This window comes from Rhinoraja longicauda, chromosome 7 (assembly GCF_053455715.1).
Source record: "Rhinoraja longicauda isolate Sanriku21f chromosome 7, sRhiLon1.1, whole genome shotgun sequence".
Lineage (NCBI taxonomy): Eukaryota > Metazoa > Chordata > Chondrichthyes > Rajiformes > Arhynchobatidae > Rhinoraja > Rhinoraja longicauda.
The window spans coordinates 56,868,619-56,881,647 of record NC_135959.1 but is presented as its reverse complement, the minus strand read 5'-3'; the positions used below and the strand labels follow the sequence as shown (position 1 = coordinate 56,881,647).

At 44.2% G+C, this 13,029-nt stretch overlaps 1 protein-coding gene across 1 annotated transcript in view; it reads left to right on the top strand.

Moving 5' to 3' along the window:
• Positions 1–13,029, top strand: part of prcp (prolylcarboxypeptidase (angiotensinase C)) — a 91,844-nt gene that overhangs the window by 52,139 nt on the left and 26,676 nt on the right. The window lies entirely within an intron of this gene.

The window sequence follows — 13,029 nt, the reverse complement described above, 5'->3', positions numbered from 1 at the left end:
GGGTTGAACAATGGCTAATGGAGTTGAATGCAGATAAGTGCAAGTTGTTGAATCTTCGGAAGTCAAACTTGGGCATCACCTTCACAGTGAATAGTAGTGTTCTGGGGTGCATTGTAGAGCAGAGGGATCGAGGAGTACAGATACATAGTTCCCTGAAATTGGTGACACAGGTAGGCAGGGTGGTAAAGGATGCCTTTGGTACATTGGCCTTCATTAGTCAGGGTACTAAGTAGAAACATTGGGACGTTATGTTACAGTTGTACATGACATTAGTGAAGCTACATTTGGGGTACTGTGTTCAGTTTTGGTCAACCTGCTGTAGGAAGAATGTATGGGAAAGAACTGCAGATGCTGGTTTAAATCGAAGGTAGACACAAAATGCTGGAGTAACTCAGCGGGACAGGCAGCCATCTCTGGAGAGAAGGAATGGGTGACGTTTCGGATCTGAAGAAGGGTCTCGACCCAAAACGTCACCCATTCCTTCTCTTCAGAAATGCTGCCTGTCCCTCTGAGTTACTCCGGCATTTTATATCTACCGTAGGAAGAATGTAATTGAGCTGGAAAGCGTGCAGAGAAGATTTATGAGGATATTGCCAGGACTCGAGGGTCTGAGCTATAGGGATAGGCTATGCAGGCTTGAATTTTATTCCTTGGAGCTTAGGGGGCTGAGGGGCGATCTTATAGAGGTATGTAAAATCATGAGAGGAATAGCGTTATTACCCAGGGTAGGGGAATCAAGAACCAGAGGACGTAGGTTTAAGGTGAGGAGGACAAGATTTAATAAGAAAATGAGGGGACATGTTTTCACTCAGAGGGTGGTGGGTATATGGAACGAGCTGCCTGAGGAGGTAACTGAGCCAGGGACTAAAACAGTATTTAGAAGACAATTGGAAAGATACATGGATTGGAATGGTTTAGAGGGATGTGGGCCAAATGCGGACAAATGGGACTAGCTTGGATGGGGCCCTTCCGCTTAACTCATCCATGCCGACCATGCATCATGGTTGGCATGGATGAGTTGAATTGAAGGGCCTGTTTCCATGCTACATAACTCCATGACTCTATGAGTGAATCTGAACTGGAAAACAGTGAAGGATCGTAGAGGGGAATGGTTCTCTATATATGCCTGAAAATTGATGCTGCTTTTCTTTCAATACTGCTCAATCTAACAATGATTTTACCTTGAGCAAACCATAGTAGAGTTTATTAACGGATAAAATTACACCAATTGTAAATCTGGGTCAAGCAATTCTGATAGCATTCCAATTAAACTGATTAAAGTAAGAATGTCATTGTTCTATTTGGGACACACAACAATAAAACACTCTTGCCTCTTGTATTGACTCTTGATATTTCCCTAGTGTCAGACACAGACTTAATGATATCAGTCATTGTGCAATGTACATTTCAACTCCTTCTGATCTTAAATGCTCAAAGTTAAAAAAAATGTTGGCTGTTAAATTGTGGAAAGAAACAACGAATAAAAAGGTTAGGAGGTAGATAAATTAAAATGCGCTAAGGCCCCTTTTCCCACGGTGTCTTTCGAAACACAAGATCTCTCTGCTGACCAATGTGTTTGTGGACTCAGGCTTTCAAAGGCTGCATTAATTGGGAACTGTGACATTTCATTTGGCAACCCTTGGTCACAATGCTGTGCCTGGATGTCAACATCGTATTATTTTCACACTCATTCTGCCCTGCCGTGATCAATCCCTTTTATTTGAAGAGCATCCTCACTGATTTATAAAAGTCAAGTATGATCTCAACCCATGTGATCTGAAGAGCATACAGTTAAGCTTTCTTACAAAGTGAGGCATTACTGGATATGTCTCAATGCTGGTAGCTGCCAGATAACTGTGCCTCACCTCTCCTATTGTGTGCCCTAAACAAACAAATGTTACTATGTATTGATAAGCAATGAAAAATCAAATAATGCCTGAATGAAAAATGATGGCATTTGTCTTTCAAGAAAATTGTCCTTGTGCTGTTTCTTTTTTACCATCTTGAGGCTGTGTTTTGATGCTCTGACACTACAACCCAATGCTCCCTCGGTGGCTGCTGGACCTGTAGTCAGGATCGAACCCGTGTCTCTGGTGCGGTAAGCAGCAGCTCTACCGCTGTCCCACTGTTTCACCCCCTGCACCCAAGGCTTGGTGCGTGAAGCAGGGTCTTGACCCGAAACGTCACCCATTCCTTCTCTCCAGAGATGCTGCCTGTCCGCCGAGTTATTCCAGGATTGTGTGTCTATTTTGGTCAATTATGTGGTTATAGGTGAGAGGGGTTTTGATTGACTGATGGGTGGGCAAAGGCCAGGGATGAAAAGAAGACAAAAGGCTGTAAGATATGCAGTGAATAAGAATAAAAGAGGAAACCAGAACAAGGGATATCGTTGGAAAGGCATGCAATGAAAGGGAAAGAGTGGGGGGGGGTTGATACCAGGAGAAATGGTTTTGGGATTATGTTTGGCGTTCATACACACTATTTGAGCAATTAACGGTTCTTAACTGTGCAGGGAGAAAGGATTATCAGGTACAATCTGTCAAGAATTAATTCTCCATGATGAATGATCGCTCTAGGTTCGTAGGAAACAGCTGGCAGACTGGTACTAGAAGCATGAGATGCATATATCTGCAAGCTAATGCAATCCAGAACAATTTTATACAAGATAAATTAATTTTCTTAAGTATGAATGAAATTGCTCTCATTTCAACATAATACACTTGAGCTTTTTTGTAAGAACAACGTTGTTAAAAAATGAAACGATTAACATTTCTAATATTTTAATTATATTATATTCCATCATATAATAAAAATTAAGAACGGCAAATCAGACAAACAACAGATTTTAAACTTCAAGCAACCTTAAAGTTTAAGGGGGAAAGCAACAGGAATTGTGGGGGGAATGACTGAGGCTCATTGGAGTTCAATGAAAAACAAATACAGTCTTGCCCTCCCCCCATGCATTCTACTTCATTCCCTTGTCCCATACAGGATAAAATGAGGAATAATCTCCTTCCTCTGGTGTGTGGTCTGTTTTCTGCAGCTTCATGCAGACAGTACAGAGACACAGGGTCAGCGGATCAGCAGAATACTAATAAGAAAGCTGATTGATGAAAGTGTCAGCTGAATAATGTGTTAGTTAATTAATGACTTCTGCCCGTTTAAAGGGCCCTTCTAAAGGAAGCTTCTGGTCTCGCCACTTCTATTTTGGGAAGAAACCACCCCTGTAATACCAAGTTTTGCAAACAGCCACAGAAGGACTTCAAAGGCAAACACGACCACTGTTGTATTTGGGTGATTCATTTGTTGTTTTGCAGGGTAGTCAGGCTTGATTCCAAGGTTTAAAAATAGCAGAATGTTATTGGACTTAGATTAAAACTTTAAAGGAAAATACAATCTTCCTATTTGATTCCTATATGACCAAGGTGCACTTTTAGTGGGGACTGATGATGCTTTGCCAGCAATTCTCACACACCACAAGTGAACAAAACATCCAGAATTTTATAACTAACAAGCAAAAAGATGGGTGACGTTTTGGATTGGGATCCTTCTTTGCTTCCACATATTAGATGAAGATGCCATAATCCAAAAAAAGCAACAAAGGATGAAGACAATGAAACAAAGTTCATGAATGAGATTTAAGCTTTGTGAGACTGCGTCGTCAAATTATTATTTCATGAGTGGATAATGATAAAACTATTTTCAGATCACTGACTTTAAACAATGGAGGATTGCAATGTCTGAGTATAGAATCTGCCCAATAAACACCTCATGTGAGATATTACGACAAATGCAGTCAAGTTGCTGTGTGTGTAGGAAGGAACTGCAGATACTGGTTTACACCGTAGACACAAAATGCTGCAGTAACTCAGTGGGTCAGGCAGCATCTCAGGGGAGAGGGAATGGGTGACGTTTCGGGCCGAGATCAGTAAAATTTAATCAAGAGGACAGTGAAACTAGTCAGAGATCTAGGATGGGGTCCATTCATATAGATGGACCCCATAAAGAAAGGCTCCCAAGATGCTGCCTGTCCCGCTGAGTTACTTCAGCTTTTTGTGTCTATCTGTGGTTTAAACCAGCAGTTCCTTCCTTGACTACTCCATTCATTTATTGATTGCGTGCTCTGTACATCTATGAAACTTATCTGGTTCTTTCCCAAAATCACTTTTCATTTTTTTATTTTGTTCAATTCGCTGACTCTAGTTCTTGAAATTGAACTCTTAACATCCTCTGAGTGCAGAATCTTCCATTTCTGTCAAGACTGCGATATCACAATCAATGTGAGCAACACAATGACGCAGCTGGTCGGGCTGCTGCCTCACAGCGCCAAGACCTGGGTTAAAGGAAGATGAGGGAGAGTCAAGAGTGTTTTATTGTCATATGTCTCAGACAGAACATTGAAATTCTTACTTGTAACAGCACAACAGAATAAGTAAACATAGTACTCTGTACTCTATAATAAACAAGAAAAAAAGTTCATATATGTAAATACGCGCACACACACACACACACACACACACACACACACACACACACACACACACACACACACAAACAATATTAGTGCAAAAAGACAAAACCAATGCCCCAAGTCGATGTAGTTCAGCTTATTTGGAGATTGTAGTGATTAATAGCCTGATGGCTGTGAGGAAGAAGCTGTTCCCATAAGAGCTGCCTGCATGGTGTTTGCACGTTCTCGCTGTGACCGCGTAGATTACATCCGGGTACTCCGGTCTCCTCCCACATCCCAAAGACGTGCAGGTTTGCAGGTTAATAGGCCTCTGTAATTTGTCCCTAGTTTGCAAGGGGTGGATGCAAGAATGGGATAACATACAGCTAGTGTGAACGAATGATAGATGATCAGTGTCGACATGATGGGTAGAAGGGCCTGTTTCTATTCTGTATCTTTCATCAAACAAAATCTATGTTGTGCAAAAGTTAAGTTGCAATGACAAAACGTCACATCTGGGCTCTTCATCTTCCCATCTTAATGTGGAACGTTGTCAGATTTTCAGTAAACTGTGAAAGTCAATCTATGTTTTTATTTAATTAAAAATTATATTCCAGAAATATTTTCAGGTGGTAAATCAAGGACGGATTTAACGATGCACAAAATAATCCAGCTAATCAAAGAATTAAGCAGAAAACGAGATGTTTATGTTGGAATCCATTCATACAATGCAGGTGGTCTGCTGGAGAAGATCAGTCTGGTCCCTTGGGAAACACTGATCCTGCAACACTGATGCATGAATACAGACTGGCCGAGGAGCTGCCACAGAGGAAAATTGACTGAAATCAAACCATCTTTTACTTTCCTTATGAAATTGTTTAGTTTAGAGATAGACATGCAATATGGAAACAGGCCCTTCGGCCCACCGTGTCCACACCAGCCATCAATCACCCGTTTACACCAGTTCTAGGTTATCCCACTTTCTCATCCACCTTTTACACAATAGGGGCAATATTCAGTGGCCTTATAACATTCAAACCCGCACCTCTTTAGCGAATGGGAGGAAACCGGAGCACCCAGGGGAAACCCACACGTTCACGGGTAGAATGTGCAAACTCCACACAGACAGTACTCAAGGTCAGGACCAAATCCAAGTCTCTGGCATTGTGTGGCAGCAGCTACACCACTGTGCTGCTCCTTTGCTTTAAGTGGGACATATTACACATTTAAAAATATTGTACAGATGTAAGTAGTTGTTGTGGACACAAAATGCTGGAGTAACTCAGCAGGACAGGCAGCGTCTCTGGAGAGAAGGAATGTGTGACATTTCAATAGACAATAGACAATAGACAATAGGTGCAGGAGTAGGCCATTCAGTCCTTCGAGCCAGCACCGCCATTCAATGCGATCATGGCTGATCTCTCTCAATCAGTACCCTGTTCCTGCCTTCTCCCCATACCCCCTCACTCCGCTATCCTTAAGAGCTCTATCCAGCTCTCTCTTGAAAGCATCCAACGAACTGGCCTCCACTGCCTTCTGAGGCAGAGAATTCCACACCTTCACCACTCTCTGACTGAAAAAGTTCTTCCTCATCTCCGTTCTAAATGGCCTACCCCTTATTCTTAAACTGTGGCCCCTTGTTCTGGACTCCCCCAACATTGGGAACATGTTTCCTGCCTCTAATGTGTCCAATCCCCTAATTATCTTATATGTTTCAATAAGATCCCCCCTCATCCTTTTAAATTCCAGTGTATACAAGCCTAATTGCTCCAGCCTTTCAACATACGACAGTCCCGCCATTCCGGGAATCAACCTAGAGAACCTACGCTGCATGCCCTCAATAGCAAGAATATCCTTCCTCAAATTTGGAGACCAAAACTGCACGCAGTACTCCAGGTGCGGTCTCACCAGGGCCCGGTACAACTGTAGAAGGACCTCTTTGCTCCTATACTCAACTCCTCTTGTTACGAAGGCCAACATTCCATTGGCTTTCTTCACTGCCTGCTGTACCTGCATGCTTCCTTTCAGTGACTGATGCACTAGGACACCCAAATCTCGTTGAACATCCCCTCTTCCTAACTTGACACCATCCAGATAATAATCTGCCTTTCTATTCTTACTTCCAAAGTGAATAACCTCACACTTATCTACATTAAACTGCATCTGCCATGTATCCGCCCACTCACACAACCTGTCCAAGTCACCCTGCAGCCTTATTGCATCTTCCTCACAATTCACACTACCCCCCAGCTTAGTATCATCTGCAAATTTGCTAATGGTACTTTTAATCCCTTCATCTAAGTCATTAATGTATATCGTAAATAGCTGGGGTTCCAGCACCGAACCTTGCGGTACCCCACTGGTCACTGCCTGCCATTCCGAAAGGGACCCATTTATCCCCACTCTTTGCTTTCTGTCTGTCAACCAATTTTCTATATTTCGGGTCAAGACCCTTCCTCAGACTGATCTTTCCTCTCCATAAGTTGTTGTTGTTATTGTTTCGCAGACATTTTTTTGCTGACAATAACAGAAGGGAGAATAGTGCAGCAGGAAGTCCAGGATCCAGTCACATAATGACGAGCTGAGGCCTAGCTGGTGGAGTTTGGTGATGAGCTTGGTGGGGATGACCGTGTTGAAGGCGGAGCTATAGTCTATGAATAGCATCCTCACGTACGTGCCCTGTCTCTCTAGGTGAGTCAGGACAGTGTGAAGAGCCAGAGAGATGGCGTCCTCTGTGGATCTATTTGCCCTGTATGCAAATTGATGTGGGTCCAGTGAGTCAGGGATGCTGGATTTGATGTGTGAGAGGACCAGCCTTTCAAAGCACTTCATGACTATCGGCGTTAGGGCAACCGGGCGGTAGTCATTCAGGTTGGAGATCTTTGCTTTTTTCGGCACCGGAACTATGATAGCCGACTTCAGGCACTTGGGGACCGTAGCCCGAGATAATGATAGGTTAAAGATCCTGGTGAATACCTCAGCCAGCTGTTCAGCACAGTCCTTCAGTACCCTTCCTTGAACTCCATCCGGTCCTGCAGCCTTGCGTGGGTTGACCCCTTGCAGAGTGCGTTGTACCTCCTGTGTGCTCAGTTGCAAGACCTGTCCCTACGCCTCGGCTGGGGTTCTTCCACCCAAGGTGGTTTTGCCAGTTTCAACATAACATAACATAACATAACATAACAACACTTTATTGTCACTCGGCACAACACCGAACGAAATTTCAGCAGTCACAGCAAAAAAAGAAAAGAACACAGGACACACGACCCCAACACAAACATCCATCACAGTGACTCCAAACACCCCCTCACTGTGATGGAGGCAACAAAACTTCCCCTCTCCTCCCCCCCGCACCCTCGGACAGACAACTCGACCCCTACCGAGGCAACCGACACGCACAGCCCCCTCAAGGGGATGGAAGGCCAAAGAAGGTGTTAAGCTCGTTGGTCAGTGCCATATCGCTGTGGGGGAAGGCAGGGCTGCTCTTGTAGCCAGTGATGTCCCTGACACCCTGCCACATGCTTCTGGTGTCCGTGGTGTTGAAGTGGTCTTCCACCCGTTGCCTGTGGGTGTCTTTGGCCCTTTTAATACCTTTGTTCAGGTTTGATCTGGCAACACTGTATGCTGAAGTGTCACCAGATTTAAAGGCATTGTTGCGTGCCCTCAGCAGGTTCTGTACCTCCTTGTTCATCCAGGGTTTCCGGTTTGGGAACATCTTTATCTCCTTGTCCTCCGTGACATTCTCCACACAGCAGTTGATGTAGGAGAGCACAGTGGATGTGTATTCCTCCAAGTCTACCTCTGAACCGTAGGTGGCCTGTTGTGCAAACAGGTCCCAGTCGGTGCGATCAAAGCAGTCCTGGAGTTGTAGGGTGGCATCCTCGGGCCATATTTTGACTGTCTTTATTGTGGGTTTGGTCTTGCGGATGAGGAGTTTGTATGCGGGCAGTAGAAACAGTGAGAGGTGATCGGATTGTCCCAGGGGTGGGCAGGGGAGAGCTCTGTAGGCGTCCTTTACGTTGGTGTACACCTTATCCAGTGTGTTTCAAGTTAAAAGCTAAAATGTAAGTTTATAATTTTGGTGCCAAACTGTTGCAACTAATTATCTATGCTTTGTTCCTCTTGGAGAATACCAGCTGCAATATCAGTGAGTTGTACCCCACTGGGAAAGATAGGACAGCAAACATTGGTCTGAAGAAAGGTATTTAGCTGAAAACTCATCTGCCCATTCTCTTTACAAATGCTGCCTGATCTGACGAGTTCCTCCAGGACTTTGTTTTTTTTGCTCAACAGCTAGATGCATTCCTTGTTTACTAGAGATGGTGGTTCTCATTAGAACCCTGACATTTTCATGCCAAGGACTGAGATCTGATGTTGAGTGAGGATTCCAGACCTGTCGTTTCAAAAGCAAAGGGGAAATTATTTTTTTTACGGTTACTTTGGTTTCATGTTTTTAAGAGTGTCTACATTCGTTACAAACCAGCATCTCCAGTTCCTTGCTACTCTGATCTTCAGGAATTAATTTTTTTAAACGAGAACAATCCATCCCAGTAGGTTGAGGTCCATGCCTTTGCTTATCTATTTGCTGGCCCTTTTCCAGAGCCCAGGAAGCAGACAAGGCCACGCAATTAAGCCAGGAGCCGAGCCCCCCACGGATCACACACAGTCACGCCCCACAGCTCCTCCACGGCCGCGAAGTCTCTGCGGCAGATCTCGCTCAGTGAGCTAGGTTCTGGTTACCCCCATCTCTCCCCTCCACCTCCACCCTAACCTGGCTCCAAGATCAAGTTGAAGGAGCGGGGCATCTCCACCGAGACATGCTCAAGCTTGGCCGATGCGGTGGACACCAGACATTGGTTCCCAATGTGCTCATTTGAACCATTGTAAATGTTGACCCTCCCGTCGTGTTGACCTCAGTCTGACCCGAGTAATTTTGGGATCTTTTTGTCTGCGTACCAGACAAAAAAATCACTAGTGATAAAATAGGGTTGCACCTCCACGAACCATGTAGCGCTGCTACTGACTCTCAAGGCGCGTTATAAACTCCAGAGCAAGGCAGAATCCGGTCTCAGATCCTAAACCCCGCAACTGAATATCCTTTAAGTCGATCTAAGCCCGCTCTTTACTCGGTTAACCACTTGTTCAATCTTTACTCTCTGAATGCATTTGATAAGCTGTTTGCTTCTCTTCTTAACTACAGCCCTTGCACTTGACTGGCTGGGCTGTATGTTAAATTAACACTAACACTCCGTGTCTCGAATTAATTGACCATCAGAACCCAAACGATTTCCCCTAAACCCGATCATTAGAACCACAAACTGTAACGGGACGGGTTCTTATCTTCAAAGGCTTGGATCATAACTTTAATTTAACGATTGCTTTAACACCAGGACTAGAAACGATTATTTGCAAAATTTGGAGATCCGCCACAATCTGTCGGTTTCTAACCCCTGTTTAAAATAAAATATTCTCGAACTTATAATTGTTGGGGGAATGGTACGTGTGATAGAAACTGCACAGTAACCTGCTTAATAAGGTATGAGGACTGCGTGTGGTGAGGTGAGGATGGGGGAGGGGCGGCTGGGGAAATGACAATTGGTGCTGATAAAAGAGGAGGGGTTTTAAACCATGTACCTGAAGGCGACTATAAAGGACCCCTCTGTCTTTAAATGATGTTCCTAGTTGCTTAAAAGCGCGCCCTTCTGAATTGGGAAACAACTCGATGCCTTCTGTAGCATTTGCCAGTTGTCTGTAAGTGTCAGTCACCTTTGGCCCTTCACTACAATGGGAAGTATACTTTGAATTTAAAGCAGCCAAAATGTCAACTATTTTGCTGGTGATGTCATTTTAACCAAGCCGAATTGATGGGAAGGCAGCGAGGACGTGTTTTAAATAGTCATGCAAAACAGAAGGGAAATTTGTTTAGTCTCTGAGATGAAAAATATTCGAAGCACAGACTACGTTCAAGGAAAAGTGCTCACTGCACCAGTCGTTATGCAAAAACAATATTTATTTACTCTTGCCACGATCATCAATCGCAGAGAGGAAAACCTGACAATCCAAATTTACATATGGGGATTATTTTAAAGCCTGGCGTTTAATTTGATAACAGTTAATATTGTAAATGAATCGATTTTAAATAAATACCATCATATTTTCGTCAGGTTGTCACGATTAATCACACTCTAAAATCGCCTATACAAATGCGAACCTAAAAACGCTCATAAAATCGTCCTTTGTGGAGGCAAAAAAAAGAAGCGCGTTTTATACTGTTGCTACGGTTCTTATTGTTTTCTCCCAGTTTTTGTGCTCGAAGGTCAGCCTTTCTCTGAGTCTCTTTCAGTAGCTTTGCTGTATTGGGCTGAGATAATTAGATCAGTGCTATCAGTTTCACTGTCCTTTTTCTCCCTACTATTTACATGATAAAGGCAGTTTATGCTGGTTGCCGTTTCCCTTTAAATGCGCCACTTTCTTCCACAGTGAACGATTCAGTGCATCACCTTGCCACGTCCTGGCAAAGAAACCCAGACCCTTGTGAAGGAAAAACAAAACACAACAAATCGCCGGGCTATCCGAAATATGGAGCTGTTTGCACAAAGTTTTCACCCGAAGCCGAAGACCGCTGGTCGTGACCCAGGCGATGATTAGATCACATTTACTCAGCGGGATCATTAACCACCATTGGGAATAGGCATTAAAACTATTGGGACCGCATTCCTCTCCTTAGAGGATGCGCTCGTTGGAATTTTTTCCAACAGTTTCCAACTTTTACATTATGCTCTCTCCAGGTTGAAAGCTATTTGCTGTAAAAATTTAAATGAAGCATCTTAAGGTCAAATTTTCTTCTGGCAGATTGAGCCCGAATGGGATTGTTTTTTCTTCCCTTTAATTTAATAGCTCCAGAAGCTTTTTGCAGTTAAATCGACTGTTCATTATTTAGCATCATTTACGGAGCTGTGTGGTGAGTTTTAATGAATCCTTGGCACAAAGCATCCTTTCAGGCGAGGGAAGAATAGACTCTATTTAGACCCTTACGGCTGTACGTCAAAGGCTAACCATAATACTTGTCAAGCTGGGAAAAATTCCCACTGATATGGGAATGTGTATTTGCGCCTGGAGCTAAGAAATCAACCACACAAAAAACCCAGTAAGTATACAAAGTAAGCCGAGAGGTCCTCTATGTGTGCATGCACCCACTGAGGCACCTGCTCAAGGTAACCCGTGAACACGAGAAACGAACATCCGATGGTGTTCTTGAGCGTCCTCCAGGTAGATATTTGACTGGCAGAGAGAGTGACAGAGAGGGGGTGGGGGGTGATGGGGGGGGGGGGGGGGGGGGGGGGCGGGAGTCTGGCAGCATTGTCGCATTCTCCACATTGCCAATATTCACTTAAAGTGACCCTAAGCATTAAAGAAAAAATATAGCTTGTCTTTCTCCAGATAACACTGGCCTTTGAATGTGACGGTTTATGCACTACATTAACTCTTGCAGATTCATTACTCACTGACGTGCGCTAGAATTGTAAAACGCCCTTCTTGGCTGAAACGAGAGGCGTTATATAACTGCGAATTTTCATTGACCACCCCCCCCCCCCCCCCCCGCTCCCCCCACTTTTTGTACCTCTGAAGAATTCATAAACATTAAATAACATCTATAGGCAATTACCTGGAAAGAAATGGCAACTTGCCTTGCCAAAAGCATCGCCACACAGATATAATCCCACGGTATTTGTCAGATGCATTATCAACAAAACCTGACACGGTGTTGTCAGAAATCACTATTAGGGCGGGTAGCCGAGAGGTAGTGTTGGAGAAGCACTTTTTTTTATAGCGGAGGAGAGGTTTAAGGAGTCAGATCAAAGTTCTGGGGATCAGAAAATAAAGACATCGCCGATGATGGTTTCGGATTGAAGATCCGGGTGAGAAGGACGGCAGTTTAAAAATCTATTTATTCACAAAATGCTGGAGTAACTCAGCAGGTCCGGCAGCATCTCGGGAGAGAAGGAATGGGTGACGTTTCGGGTCGAGACCCTTCTTCAATCTAAACGTCGCTTAAGCTGGACCCAATGTAGATTGGCAAACGCGGGCGTCTGTTAGCATATGTACCGTTTTAGATGTCCTAAAGCTTATTAAGGCAGTTCTACCTGGAATATGCTTTCATACGAGTATAGATTTGCAGTGTGAAAATAATCTGTCGCGGTCTCACTGGTTCTCGGGGTGACGGATGGGGTTGGTGGGACAGAATCTGCGGCAGACAAGTTATAAATTGAAGAGGGTCCCGACCCCAAACGTCGCCTATCCATTCCCTCCTCAGATGCTGCCTGATCTGCTGAGTTCCACGAGCACTTGTTGTTTTATTCAGGATTCTGGCATCTGCAGCCTGCAGGTTTTATTCTGCCCAGTGTGTCGTTGGAGGGAAGTTCTCCTCGCGTTTCATGAGATGTTGGACAACTTAAAGACCCTTGGAGAGGGAGGTGTTGGTGAAGTAGAATTGGGGTTGTTAGCGTCCATTGGGGAAGCGGGCGTGGTAAGGATAGCAGGTTGGTGACAAATAGGAAAGGACTAATGTAAGATGGTGGTGG